The 10527-nt window shown below is 33.5% G+C and overlaps 1 non-coding gene across 1 annotated transcript; it reads right to left on the minus strand.

Moving 5' to 3' along the window:
* Positions 1-7512: 7512 nt before the first annotated feature.
* Positions 7513-7620, minus strand: LOC112495872 (small nucleolar RNA R71). Its single transcript, XR_003062252.1, has one exon. It is a non-coding gene; the product is annotated as a small nucleolar RNA R71 (small nucleolar RNA).
* Positions 7621-10527: the final 2907 nt, after the last annotated feature.

A 10527-nucleotide genomic window follows, 5' to 3' on the forward strand; every position in this document is an offset into this window, starting at 1 on the left:
CTTGCTGCAGGTAATTACATAGAGAAGGCTCATGTGTCAACCAACAGAGGAACTTTAGATATAAAAGCCAATTACAAGCACAATATGGTAAATGGTTAGAGATCAAGGGATAAGAAATTATAATATGAAATCACAAATTAGAAAGCATCCTTCTTAATGCCATTAACCATTGATAGTTTGCTACACTGAACAATCCCTCTCAACACAATAGAATAACTCTGTCTATTGAGTTCTGTGCAACTAGAAATGCATCTCCTAGTGCTTTGGTTCTACAATGATGTATTAAGGAATGAATGAACATTGTACTAAATAGCCTTTAATACAACACACAAGTCAAACAAAATTATGTGTTGCCACGTTCTAATTAACAGTTAAATCAATTAACAGCATCAACATCAGCATCGACTTCTAATATGCAATCTCTGTAAATAAATAATACAACCACCATCATAATAGAACAAAACTCTGCTGTATATCACAGCAACAATTTATCTCCAATGACTTGGAGTTAATGGATGTGAATGTAAAGGCGTGGTGTGAACAAGAAAAGCATCCAAGAACAAGTATTTGACATCCTGTAAATTTTGACGGGAACCTTTCAAAATCAACCTACTCTTTTTTTTAAAAATTAAATGAGAAGTGAATTCCAGAAATTATGGTACTACACATATATTCTTTGCTTTTCTATTTCTGATCTTTCACGTTCCTGTATAAATTCAACCTATTTAAACCTATTTTTACACACAACCCAAATCTCATATATTTCAAATCAATTAACAGCATCAACATATCTTGAGATTTTCCTTCTACTTTTAATTATAACACAAAATTATGAAAACAAAATTGGAGCATAGAAGAGACATCTTTCCATACCTTTGAAAAGAATTGTTCAAGAACTGTTACAGCTTCCACAAGTGGAGGATCCAACCCTATTTCCTCCTTAGCCTCCTGTGTTGCAGTATCCCCATCATCCCTGTCACCCTCTTCTGCCTTCCCACCAGGCAATGAAATTTGTCCTGCAACCAAATACACCCATTCAGGCCAGTGGCCAATCACCAAAAAATTCCATTCTAAAATCATCACATTCTTTGAGTTGCAACGCCAATGAATTAGGCATTACTTCAGATCAAACACAATGAATCAAACAAAATTTGGGGAGCGCAAGTAAAGAAAAAAAGAGAGATTGAGTTACATACACAAATGTCAAAAGAGAGAGATTTGAGTTACAACGCCTCCGCTTGTTCCTTTTCTAGTGACAGAGAGAAAAGAGAAGAGAAGAGATGAGCGGCAAGTGATGAGCACCAGTGAGCGACGAGCGGCTGTTGACAATTTTAGGTTTCCTAAATCGATAATCTATTACATTTGTTTTTATTTTTTTCATATAAATTAATTGAATTTTGGATATCCATACACATCCAATATCTAATTGGATATTTTTAAAACTATCCATATCCACATCCAAAAAGATTTTGGATGGATATTATCCAATCCAATTGGATTGGATATATGGATATCCAATTTGGATAGACCAATTTGCATCTCTACCTCCAAGATGGGAAAGGGTAAAAGAATTTGTGAGCATATCCTGAAAATAATGGACTATTGAATGAGGTTGAGATTTAGGGTGCACACATCGATGATAACTCAAAGACTGACATGGTGCTAGAATCTTTACATGAAACACTAAAGCAGTTTAAGGTCAATTATAAAATGAATAAAAGAATATGACCTTAACAGAATCAATAAACAAACTTCATTTAGCTAGTGAGATTCATCTTTTTGAAAAATCTCATGGAAGCATTAACCTAATTGAAAAATGTACTTCTTCTAAGCCTAAACCAAAATATAAGGGCAAAAAGAAGAAAGCTAGGGAAAAAAATTGTCTACTAAGAAAGATAGCATGTCAAAAGGAAAATGCTTCAAGTATAGACAAAAGGGTTATTGGAAAAAAACATTGCGCTAAAATTGTGAAATCAGGTATGGGAATTCTTTTCGTCATAGAGGTCTGTTTAGTTTAGAATCCTATTAATACATGGGTCTTGGATTCTAGAGTGACTAATCATGCTCGTAATTCACTTTTTCGGTTTGAGGAAACTAGAAAACTGAGTGAAGGAAGCATAAAGCTGTAGCTGGGGACAAGCCAGTTTGTATCAGTAGTGAAGACTAGATCTATTTTATTATCTTTCAATAATGAGACTTTAGTTTTAAATAATTGTCTTTATGTTCAAGACATTAAGATGAATTTAATTTCGGTAGCTTGTTTATCAAAACAAGGTAAGGTATACAGTAAATTCTAGGTTTTCTGTTTCTATTTTGAAAAATAATAGACTATATGTTCGGGTAGATTGGAAGATAATTTATATCATTTAAGTACTTTGATCCATTCAATGCATGATATATTGATTGAAAATAATGAGCATATATCTAAGACAAGAAAGACTTCTTCCAACCAATATTACCTCTGGCATTTGTTCTTGGGTTATATAAACTTAAATAGGATATAGAGAATGATCAGAGATAGGCTTATAAGCCCATTGGAAAATAAATCGTTGCTATTCTATGAATTTTATTTAGAAGGAAAAATGACCAAAAGGATATTCTCGACCAAAGCAATACGTGCAACAATACCACTTGAATTCATACATACATATGTATATGGACCAATTAATGTACAAGCTCAAAGTGGTTATGAGTATTTCATCATATTCATTGATGATTATGCAATATACGGTTATGTTTATTTAATGCATTAGAAGTTCGAAACTCCTGAAAAATTCAAAGAGTATAGGGTTGAGACATAAAAGCAATTAGGTAAAGACATAGAGAAACTTCAATCTAATCAAGGTGGTGAATATCTCTCTGGAGAATTCAAAAAGTATTTGCTTGAAAATGGGAATATATCTCAACTAACAACTCAAGGTACACCATAACAAAATTGTGTGGTTGAAAAAAAGAAAGAGAACTCTTTGGGCTCATTGCCCATTTCATTTTGAGGACTAGCACTAGAAACTGCAGTATACCTATTGAACTTATTTCTATTTAAGTCAGTGCCTAGAACTCTAATAAAATTATGGTCAGGTCGCAAATCAAGTTTGAGACATATCCATATTTAGGGTTCACCAACACATGAGCTAAAATCGAAGGGTGGCAAAAATCATTCACGTTCTGAGGTTTGTCTATTTATTAGGTATCCCAAAAGAACAAGGGAATGTTTATTTTATAGTCGCCAAGATAGGAAAGTGATCATCAATACACATTTTACTTCTTTTAAAGAACAGTATATGAATAACTTCAAACCTAAGAATACCACATTACTAGAAGAATTATCAGGTGATCATGTCAATGCTAAGATTTCTATACCTATTATTTAACAAGAAGAAGAGTAACAACTTGAAGATCATAACAATTTTTCTAAAAAGTAACCAACTATAGAACCTCGTTGTAGAGGGAAGGTAACTGGATTTCTAGCACAATACATGTTTTTAGGAGAAACTTATATAGCTATCTAAAATGCTTAAGTATAAGATCCCATTAGCTACAATAAGGCTCTATTAGATGGAGATGCTAAACTATGAAAAAAATGCTATGAACTAAGAAATGAAATTTATGTAATCTAATAAAGTCTGAGAACTTGTAGAAGCACCAAATAGGGTAAAACCTAAAGGGTATAAGTGGATTTACAGGATAAAAAAAGGAGTAGACAGAAATGTGGAAACATTTAAAGCAAGATTAATAGCTAAAGGGTATACAAAAAAAGAAATAATCGATCATAAGGAAACCTTTTCACCGGTTGCATGTTTAAATCCATTAGGATTCTTCTCTCTATTGCTATAATGCTAAATTATGAAATTTAACAAACAGATGTCAAAACTGCATTTTTTAATGGATCTTAAAGAAGACATCTACATTCAGCAATCAGATGGGTTCATTGCAAAAGGCTAAGAACACATGGTATGTAAAAGAGCAAGCATCATAGTCACGAAACATCAGATTTGATTAAATGGTTAAATTGTTTAGATTTATAGAGAATATGGATGAACTATATGTGCATAAGAAAATTAAAGGAAAGGCTGTAGATATTTTGGTTCCTTATGTAAATGATATTATCTTAATTAGAAACGATATAGGAGTATTGTTTCAATAAAGAATTGGTTGGCTAAACAGTTTGATATAAAAAACCTAGAAAAGGCAAGTTATATTCTTGGTATCAAATTACTTGGAGACTAGAATAATAAAACTTTAGCCTTATCCGAAACTGCTTATACTGATTAGATACTAGCTAAATTTAGCATGGTAAATTCCAATACTAGTTTGTTAACATTTAGGCATGGAATTACATTATCTATGGATCAGTTGCCTAGGACACCAAAAGGAAAGAGAAAAAGATACGACAAGTTCCTTATGCAGTAGCCATGGGAAGTTTCATGTATGCCACACTATATACTAGACCAGATATTTGTTTTGTAGTTGAGATGGTCAGTAGATACTAATTTAAACCTAATTTTAACATTGGACTACAGTCAAGCATATAATTAAGTATCAAAAAAGAACTAAAAATTATATGCTTATGTATTCTAATAATGATATTATTCTAGTGGGTTATACTGATTCTAACTTCACGTCAGATAAAGATTTTAGAAAATCAACTTTCAGTTATGTGTTTACGTTGGGAAATAGAGCTATGAGTTGAAGGAGTGTGAAACAAAGTTGTATCGCAGACTCTATAATAGAAACTAAATACATGGCTACATCTGAAGTTTTTAAAGAAGTTGTTTGGCTCCATAAGTTCTTATAAGATCTTGAGGTGTTATCTCTAGTAACTGCACCTCTTAAGCTATTTTGTGATAATAGTAGTGCACTAGCTAAAACTAACCATAAGAAGCAAAAACATATGAAAAGGAAATACCATCATATAAGAGAAATAGTGCAGATATGTGATATAGAGGTTACCCAGATTGCTTCAGAACAAAACTTTGCAGATCCTTTTATAAAGGCTATCCCTAGGAAACCTTTTAACCTGCATTTAGAATGTATCGACATGTGTGAGTTGTCATATATGCTTTGAGAGCTAATGAGAGATTGGTGTGATTATGTGCTCTCTAAAGCATATTGATTTATATATTTATAATAAATATATTTTCTACTTAAAATATTTGAGATATTTTTCAAACATCTTAATTGCATAAATATTTTGAATAGGGTTTATTCTATCATATTATATGTATTTAAGTGATCATCATATGGATTCACAGAATACACAAATATAAGTTATCTTATGATTAAATAAACTGAGTTCGCAATTGAAAAAAGATTTCGGCGCTCTATTTACGTTTCGATTGTAGTAAATTCATTAAAATATTTGTTTTAATTATTGATAACTCTATGAAATGAGAGTTATCATGATACTTTTAGACTTAAATTAATAACACTTAGAAAGTAAATAATGTGTTTTTATTGCACTTTTGTTATGTTTTGCTTAAACAATTATCTTAGTTTATTCTTCATCAATTTTGTTTGCTTTAGAATAAATTGTGTGCTTAAATCATATGCATAATTGTAAGTGACAGAAAGCTCAAATTTCAAGGAAGGAATGTTAATACAATAGGCATGCAAAAGATGGAAAAGAGCTTGGCTACAAAAGAATTGAAACAAATCTGGAACAATGCAGTTGCTGTAGCAACCCTGGAGCAACGACAGAGAAAATTTTATAGAATCTTGCGATCTGTAGTTTCCTAATCTGGAAAATACGCAACATAGGCTTCCGTTTACCCTAGTTTTCAACTATAAAAGGAGCACACATAACAGGAAAAAAGGGGCCGTCAATCACGATTGAAAGAAAAACAAGAAAGAATCTACGAAGAAGATTGAAGAAAAAGACGCAAGTCTGCACCAATAATAAAATCCGCAGAATATTTGGAATTCAACTTTTCTCATTCAACTCTTGTTCTTCTTCTTTATTCTTTGGTTGGAAATATGTACTTGATGGCTGAAACTTTGTCGTTTGTTTTTCTTTTACAAGTTATGAACTAAATTTGATTGTAGTTGAGTGACAAAAAATCTAGATGGGTTCTTGACTGTTCTTATGAGTTACTGCATGTCTATTGTAGCACTTTGCTTTAATAAATCTTATTACATTCATTATTTCGGTTGACCTCCCATTTAATGATACTAGTTAAGAGAGAGCCACAAAAGGGCTTGTTTTAGTGGAATTTACTAGAGCAATATTTAATCTTAAGTTGAGTTTCCTGGATTGAGTTTAACTTGAATCCTAAAAGGGCAACACTTGATTTAAGATTTGTAATGAACTGGATATAGGGATTCACCTTGTAGGGTAGAGAGAGCACATGCTTGTAGTGTCGTATCTTGTGTTGACATAGCAACTGGTCATTGTTAGGTTGCATAAGGGTATGAGAAATCCAACATGCGACAGCTGAGGATGCAAGACAATTCTGCCCGGTGCTGTAGCAACTGGTGTTAATTTGACAAGACAATCACCCCATCGAGAGAGTTTGATCATTCAACTACTCCACTCCTATTGAATTCTCTTTGTGTTTGAACGTACAGTTTAATTTATAATTGCATTTTTACTTTATTGAATTGTTATTCTCATTAGTTAGTCAATTTTATTAATTTTATCAAGCTAAGATAGAAGAAAGTTTGCACCGTTGTGATTGCTATAACATTTCTAGTAGCATCAGTCCCTGTGGAGATGATCTTGAATACTCATCACTTTATTACTTGTTGTGTACACTTGCACATTGACACTAATAGCAATTGAACTTAAAATTTAACAAGAAGTTTTTGGCGCCGTTACCGGGGATTGATTGTTTATTTTTGAATTGTGAAATTAATTTCGACAGTACCAAACTTTGATTTAATTTGTCCATTTTATTGATAGATTAACTTTGCATACGCAAATACAGACTCATTGAATTTCAATTTGATCCAGAGATTGAAAGGACTACAAGGAGATTGAGAAAAGAGCAAAGAAATTTGAAAACTGCAGCAGATATGGATAATTTGTAAGATTTGGGAAACTTGGATCCTCACGTACCACTACAACCTATCAATGTTCAAGAAGATCAAAATGGGCAAATTAATCAGAGACAACCATGGAACAACAACATCATTTACATGGCAGATGAGAGAGATAGAGCCATAAGAGACTATGCTGTATTAACTCCTCAAGTTGTATATCTTAGAATAGTCAGACCTGAAGCGGAAGCTGCCAACTTTGAACTCAAACCAGTGATGTTTCAGATGCTATAAACAGTGGGGCAATTTAATGGATTTCCATCTGAAGATCCTCATCTTCATCTTAAGTTGTTCTTGGAGGTGAGTATGCTTTTAAAATTGCTGGAGCATCACATGATGCGTTGAGACTTAGACTTTTTCTTTACTCCCTAAGAGATCGAGTAAGAGCATAGTTGAATTCTTTACCATCTGATCCTATCACTACATAGAATGACTTGGCTACCAAATTTTTGATGAAATACTTCCCACAAAGAATGCAAAATTATGGAATGAAATCACCTCTTTTCATCAACTTAAAGATGAAAATTTATATGAGGCTTGGGAAAGATTTAAGGAGTTGCCTAGAAGATGTCTTCATCATGGCATTCCTTGTTGCATATAGCTCGAAACCTTTTACAATGGGTTGAATCTAAGCACTAGATTGATGGTCGATACTTCAGCAAATTGAGCTCTATTATCTAAATATTACACTGAAGCCTATGAAATTTTGGAGAGAATTGCTAATAACAATTATCAGTGGCCATCAATTAGACAAACTATAGCAAGAGAAGAAGCATGGGTACATAATATAGATGCAATTATGACATTATCAGCCTAAGTAAAATCATTGACTAACATGGTGAAAACTATGACCTCTATTCCAGCAGCAGTAAAGCAAGTTGCTGAACTATCTTGTGTAAATTGTGAAGAGGAGCATTTATTCGACAATTGCCCAGGAAATCCAGCATCAGTAAATTATGTGGGCAACTTCAACCGACAGACCCAGAAAAACCCATATTCCAATACTTACAACCCTGGATGAAAGCAACACCCAACTTTTTCATGGAGCAACCAGAATCAACATGCTCCAGCACCTAGTAGACAAAATCAGGGGTAGAGACACACCAGCAATGATCAATTTAGTTCCTTAGAAACACTTCTTAAGGAATATATCATGAAGAATGAAGTAATTGTGCAAAGTCAAGCTATATCTCTGAGAAACCTTGAAAACAAAATTGGACAGCTTGCCACAGCAATGAGTAGCAAACCTCAAGGAAGTTTACCCAGCAACACAGAAGATCTAAGAAGAGAAGGTAAGAAGCATTGCAAATTGATCAACTAACGATCTGGAAAGAATGTTGATATTCCTATTGATGTGGCCAAAAAAAGGTTGGAACCTACTTCCTCTCAAGAAGAGCTTCAAGTTAAAAAAGAGTTACAGTAAACCAGTTGTAAAGATACTGGTGATAGTGGTCAAGTCCCAGCAACCCCAAAAGGAAATTACTCAACACCTGTTGAAGCAGATGCGGCAACACCAGTAGTAATAACTCAGAATATATCAAAGAAGCAGCAATATGTACCCCCTGAAGTTGTACAACAATTTAGGCATCCATCTCCCTTTCCACAAGATTTCAGAAACAAAAACAAGACAAACAGTTCGGTAAATTTTTAGAAGTGCTGAAGCAATTACACATCAACATACCTTTTGTGGAAGCCTTAGAACAAATGCCTAATTATGTGAAATTCTTAAAAGATATCTTGGCGAGAAAGAGAAGGTAGAGAGAATTTGAAACTGTCGGGTTAACGCAAGAATGCAGTTATATGCTTCAGAGTAAGATTCTTAAAAAATTGAAGGATTTAGGAAGTTTCATTATACCATGTTCAATTGGAACTAGATACAATGGCAGAGCACTCTGTGACTTGGGAGCCATCATTAATCTAATGCCATTAACTGTATTTGAGCATTTGGGAGTTGGAGAATGCAGACCAACAATATCTTTACAATTGGCTGACAGATCTCATGCATATTCTGAAGGAAAGATTGAAGATGTACTGGTGAAGGTAGACAATTTATTTTTCCAATGGATTTCATTGTATTAGACTTTGAGGCTGACAAAGAGGTACTAATTATACTTGGAAGACCTTTCTTAGCAACATGGAAGACTCTAATTGATATGCAGAAAGAAGAGCTAACTATGAGAGTGAATGACCAACAAGTCACCTTTAATGTATTGGAAGCTATGAAGAGTCCTGATGAGACATAAGATTATAATTTTATGAGTGTTGTAGATCTTGCTGTAGTAGAAAGAATCAATAGATGCTGCAGTATAGAAGTCATCGAAGCTGTTAATTTTGAAAGCCTTGAAGAAGAGGATGTTGCAGCAGCCCAGATAGCATGGTCAAGAGAAAAGCAATTTAACAGGCATAACATATATTTTGAATCTCTAAGCTCTCAAACAAAGAAGTAAAGACGACTGTGCCATCTATTGAATCACCTCATACTCTTGAATTAAAATTTTTACCTTCATATTTAAAATATGTTTATCTTGGTAAGAACCATACACTCCCTGTAATCATTTCATCTTTTCTAAATGTAGATCAAGAAAGGAGCCTGGTAGAGGTGCTTGGGAAATACAAAAAGGCAATCGAATGGACAATGGCAGACATTAAAGGAATCAGCCCATCCCTATGCATGCACAAAATTCTGTTGGAGGACTACTACATCAATTCAGTAGAGCAACATAGACGACTAAACCTCGTCATAATGGAAGCTGTGAAGAAGGAAATCATCAAATGACTGGATGCTGGAATCATATACCTAATATCAGACAGTTCGTGGGTGAGCCCAGTACAATGTGCTCCAAAGAAAGGAGGTGTAACTGTTGTATCAAATGAAAAGAATGAACTCATTCCTACAAGAACAGTAACTGGATGAAGGGTATGTATGGATTACCGGAAGCTCAACAAAACCACAAGGAATGATCACTTGCCACTACCATTTATAGATCAAATGTTGGATTAACTCGCTGGCAAATAATACTACTATTTCCTCAATGGGTATTCATGCTACAACTAAATTGCTATAACACTAGAGGACCAGGAAAATACTACATTCACCTGCCCTTACAGTGTTAGCCTAAAGGGCTACACATAATGTAATTTTGATGATAACAAACATGTGTCTTAAGTAAAAATAATAAATATTGTATTTCATATTTTCACTAGTTTTTAAAGGATAATATTTATGCAAGTGAATCAAGTGAAACCAAGATTGAAGACACTCAACGGACAACGGCGACATCAAGAATATAGTTTAGAGCTCAACGAACAAATTAGTGTGATAAATTCTTGTAAAGCCAGTATGATTTAATTGATGTATGATTTAGCATTAGAGAAGCTCAAGAGATTAATTTAATTAAATACTTTTCATAAACTAAAAGGTTTTATTTTTATAAAGTAAAGTATTTTGTGGATTTAAGTAATTTGGACTTAAATGCTAAGATTTGAAATCTT

Source organism: Citrus sinensis, chromosome 6 (assembly GCF_022201045.2).
Source record: "Citrus sinensis cultivar Valencia sweet orange chromosome 6, DVS_A1.0, whole genome shotgun sequence".
Classification (NCBI taxonomy): domain Eukaryota; kingdom Viridiplantae; phylum Streptophyta; class Magnoliopsida; order Sapindales; family Rutaceae; genus Citrus; species Citrus sinensis.